Source organism: Nasonia vitripennis, unplaced genomic scaffold (genome assembly GCF_009193385.2).
Source record: "Nasonia vitripennis strain AsymCx unplaced genomic scaffold, Nvit_psr_1.1 unplaced0092, whole genome shotgun sequence".
In the NCBI taxonomy this organism is placed as follows: Eukaryota; Metazoa; Arthropoda; class Insecta; order Hymenoptera; family Pteromalidae; genus Nasonia; species Nasonia vitripennis.
The window spans coordinates 30001-35000 of record NW_022279871.1 but is presented as its reverse complement, the minus strand read 5'-3'; the positions used below and the strand labels follow the sequence as shown (position 1 = coordinate 35000).

At 54.5% G+C, this 5000-nt stretch overlaps 1 pseudogene; it reads left to right on the top strand.

The window, feature by feature from the left end:
• The window catches only part of LOC116418199, a 10362-nt pseudogene that overhangs the window by 1932 nt on the left and 3430 nt on the right, over positions 1-5000 (top strand).

Below are 5000 nucleotides of genomic sequence, written 5' to 3'. Positions count from 1 at the left end.
ACACCCGTCGGGCGAAAGGGAATCCGGTTCCTATTCCGGAACCCGGCAGCGGAACCGCATACAATTCGGGCCCTCGTAAGAGTGTTCGTCGGGGTAACCCAAAGTGACCTGGAGACGCCGTCGGGAGATCCGGGAAGAGTTTTCTTTTCTGTATAAGCGTTCGAGTTCCCTGGAAACCTCTAGCAGGGAGATAGGGTTTGGAACGCGAAGAGCACCGCAGTTGCGGCGGTGTCCGGATCTTCCCCTCGGACCTTGAAAATCCAGGAGAGGGCCACGTGGAGGTGTCGCGCCGGTTCGTACCCATATCCGCAGCAGGTCTCCAAGGTAAAGAGCCTCTAGTCGATAGACTAATGTAGGTAAGGGAAGTCGGCAAATTGGATCCGTAACTTCGGAATAAGGATTGGCTCTGAGGAGCGGGGCGCGTCGGGCTTGGTCGGGAAGTGGGTCTGGCTGACGTGCCGGGCCTGGGCGAGGTGAATGACCCTCCTTCACGGGGGGGTCGGGATCCGAGCTCGGTACCGTGCCTTGGCCTCCCGCGGATCTTCCTTGCTGCGAGGCTTTTGGGGCGGTTTACGCCGTCCTGATCGTTCTCTTCGGCCGCCATTCAACGCTCAGCTCAGAACTGGCACGGACTAGGGGAATCCGACTGTCTAATTAAAACAAAGCATTGCGATGGCCCTCGCGGGTGATGACGCAATGTGATTTCTGCCCAGTGCTCTGAATGTCAACGTGAAGAAATTCAAGCAAGCGCGGGTAAACGGCGGGAGTAACTATGACTCTCTTAAGGTAGCCAAATGCCTCGTCATCTAATTAGTGACGCGCATGAATGGATTAACGAGATTCCCACTGTCCCTATCTACCCCCCCTCACGATCACTGGCTTGTCGCGCCGAGGGGGCCCGAGTTCAGGAGTTTGCGAAAGCGAATTCCTGTTCCGCTAAAGTGATCCAAACCCAGGAAGTGGTGGAGGATCCGGTGCTTTGGCTAGCCGACCCCACTCTCAGGAACCGATCCGCGAAAGCGGAAAGGAGACCCCGAGAAGTGTGGGAACGCGAACCGGAGCGCCGGATCCGAAGCCACCGGGCTTGACAACCCCGGGGTTCCTAGTCCCAAGCGATGAGCGCCGTCGCTTGGCCCGTAAACCTTGCACCGTCTTCAACAACCTTCGCAGGGCGTGGCGTTGGTACGTTGGCGGTGTGGGGAGCGGGGGCTTGGCTTAACCGCCCGTCCGCGAGGTGGGGTCCTCTATAAAACCCCCCAATCCTACGCTTAGGTGGGCGGCTATGGGATGCATGGCTCTTGGAGAGGAGTCGCGAGCCCACCAACCCCCGGCTGGCTGTGGCGGCTTGTTCGGGTTGCGTTGCCTTCTCGAGGTAAGGGCGCACTGCTTCGAGTGACCGTTGTCTCGTCCCGAATAGAGAAGTCCCTTCCTTATGGTGGACACGGTGAGCTATGCGCTGGGTACCATCGTAGAGATGGTGCTCGGTGCGGGTGCCCCGGGTCTGCTTGGGGGAGGGGACGTACGAAACAGATGGATTCAATTAAAACAAAGCTTCGGAAAATGACGCGTAGTAAGGGGGCAGGAGGTAGTAGGGAGGACTTCCTGAGGAAGGATTCCAAGGGCGGGGGTGGAGATAGTGAGGACACGCGCTCCTCCGTATACTCTGCTGACAGCCTGCGCGAGCGTTCACGCTCCCGGAGTCCATCGGGCCTGAAACCCACAAAGGATTTCGAGCTCGTTGAGACAAAGGCGGCGAGAAAGCAGCGAAAGGCCGAGGAGAAGAGGAAGAGGCGCGAAAATGTGAGTGCGAGTGAGAATGATAATAGGAATGATAGGGTTGACAAGAGTGTGAATTGTAGTGTGGATGGAAATCAAGGTGTAAGCAAGAAAGTGAGTGTCAGTAGGAGTGAAAATGATGTGAGCAGGATTATAGAGACGGAGAGTATGGATGTTGGTATGGAAGTGTGTGCGAGTATGAATGAGTGTGCGAATGGCAAGAGGACGGTAAAGAGGAATGCGGTGGGCCAGGATAGGTTCAAGGGGGCGAGGGGCGAGCTCTTTGTGGTGTGTGAGAATTTGCGGCAGCCGCCTAAGCGCATCAAGCGCGAGGTGGTTGACGCCGAGGTGCCTGTGGATGGTAAGAGTGTGGGTGTGAATGAGAGCGCTGAGGTTTCGGAGGTAATGGTCGGCGAGCTGCGTGCAGTCACTGACGGACTTCGTGGGCATCTGCTTTCAGATGCCAACAAGTTCACGAAGTGGCAGGCCAGTAGTGTGCTCGACCATGCCTCGAAATACGAAGGGCTGGTGCAGCGCTTGATGTTAGAGAATGCGAAGTTGCGTGGTGAGCTTACTGCTCACAAGTGTATGAAGGCTGAGTTAGCGAATGTGTGTGAGACTGTCCGAAGAGTGGATGAAGGGATGAATGTCGTAAAGATGAGGGTAGCGGCGTCGTCACGGTCACCTCCAGCAGCGGCTGAGGTTGTTCCTGGTAGTAGGGGTTTGGGAGCGAATGTGGGGCCTAAGCCCAGCTTCGCGCTTGTTGTGCGTGGCGCAAAGGAGCAGCTCACGTGCGACGAGGTGCGAAGAAGAATGATTGAGAGCACGAGTGAGGACGTGAATGTTAGGGTGAGGACCATCAGACCTGCTCGTGGTGGTGGGGTCGTGGTGGAGACGGCTAGCGATGGAGAGAGAAAGGCTCTCTCCCGGTGTGCCGGACTCGTCGAGGCGGGACTCCGTGCTGTGGAGCCCAAAGTGATGGATCCTCGAGTGATTGTGTACAGTGTCCCGAATGAGATGACGAATGAGCATCTCCTTAGGGGTATGTACGAGAAAAGTTTGCGTGAGCATGTTAGTGTGAATGAATTCACGAAGCGTGTGAAGATCGTCAGGAGAGAGGATGGGCAGCGACTCGGCAATGTGATTGTCGAGTTACCTCTGCCATGGCGTGATAGGCTGTTGCAAGATGGTAGAGTGTTTGTTGGATGGAACAGCTTTAGATGCTGTTCGTATGAAAGGGTGATGTGCTGTTTCCGCTGCCAGGGCTACGACCATCGTGCCAGGGAATGTAAGAGTGAGCCTCTGTGCTACAAATGTGGCAAGAGTGGGCACAGGATGAATGAGTGTAAGGCTGCGGAGGACTGCAGCAATTGCAGAGCAAGAAAGCTTCCTTCGGAGCATTTGGCGAGATCGCCGCGGTGCCCGATGTATGCTTGGAAACTGCGGTTGTTGCGCTCTCGATTCGTGAACAATGGCTGAGTCTCAAATGAATGGAACAGATGTGGGTGTAAATGTGCGGATCTTGCAGGTAAATTGTCAAAAGTCCTACGCTGCGATGTGCGATATTGCGAACTGCGCGCTTGAGGACGGCATAGAGATATGCCTATTCCAAGAGCCGTATGTTTATAAGGATAGGGTTTGTGGTTTACCAGCGGGATCCAGAATGTATCTCAGTAAGTCTGGAGAAGCGGCTGTAGTAGTGTTTGGGAAAAGGTATGAATGCATGTTACTAAATGAGGGAGCGCATGAGGACGCCGTATGCGTCTGGGTGAAAGGCCCGGTGGGGGAGATACTTGTTGTCTCTCTCTACTGTAGACCGAATGGCAGTATGCAAGAATGTGTTGACTACCTTGACAGAGTGGTCGGCACTAGGAATGGACGTCGGTTGCTTGTTGGAATGGATGCGAATGCTGCGTCCGAGCTTTGGCATAGTAAGTCCATGGTTCGGGCGTGGCAAGCGGTGCGTCGGGGTGCTGTGTTGGGTGACTGGGTTGTGCAAGCGGAAATGGATGTTTTAAATGTCCCTACCCTGGCTTACACCTTCAGTGGAGCCAGAGGGGAGAGTGACATTGATGTCACTCTCTACAAGGGTAGTGAGTGTCAGTTTGAATGGATGTTGAAGGATGACTGGGGCATTAGTGATCATAATCCTATTGTGATCACGATGTCTACGGGAGAAAATGTGGATGTAAATGGCGAGAGGATGCATAAGTGGAATGCAAGGAAGTGCAATTGGCTGCTGTACCGGGGCCTTATCGAGACCTTTGCCAGCGACTATGGGTACGACGAGTACTCTGTGTTAGGGGCAGAGGAAAAGTTAACGCTCCTGTACAAGTGGATGACTGAGGCGAATGAGGTTTGCATGGAGAAGGTCGTTTCACGACCGGCTCCTAAGCGTAAGAGTGTTGTGTGGTGGAATGAAAGTTTAAGCGAGAAGAAGCGAAAGGTGCGTGAATGGCGGAGAGCGTATCAGAGTGAAAGATCAAGAACGGGTGACCCGGATCGTACGAGATGGCGAGAGTGGAAGGAGTGTGAAAGAGAATATAGGCGAATGATGAAGGATGCAAAAGAGAGTAACTGGCATGGCACGGTGGAGCGGAAGGGGGAAACTGACCCATGGGGTGTCATCTCGACATTCTGCATGGGGAAGTTAAACCCTGAAAGCTTGGCTGGGCTGCGGACGGCGAATGGATGTACGAAGACGTGGATGGAGAGTGCAAGAGTGCTTCTGGACGAGTTCTTCCCCGCAGACGATGGAATTCCTGCGGAGGAGGTGCATGGAGTCCAGATGGATATGTATGAATTCTGCATGGGTGAGCTAGACGAGGCAGTCTTGGGCATGAAAATGCGCAAGGCTCCTGGAATGGATGGGTTGACGAATGAGATGTTGCGCCAGGTGTGGAGAGCAGCCCCCCTGTTTCTTAAGGGGCTGTTTGACACGTGTCTGAGTGAGGGACTCTTTCCACACAGGTGGAAGGAGGCCAGAGTGGTCGTTCTCCTGAAAGGAGCCGACAAGGATGTGGCCGAGTCTAGGTCCTACAGGCCTATTAGCTTGTTGGGTAGCCCGGGCAAGGTCATGGAGCGAATGATGGTTGCGCGTTTGATGAGGCACATGGAGGGTAAATGGAATGCACGTCAGTATGGCTTTATGCGTGGGAAGTGTACGGAGGATGCCTGGGCGAGAGCGAAAGAGAATGTAAGGGAGGCTGAGAGTGAGTATGTTC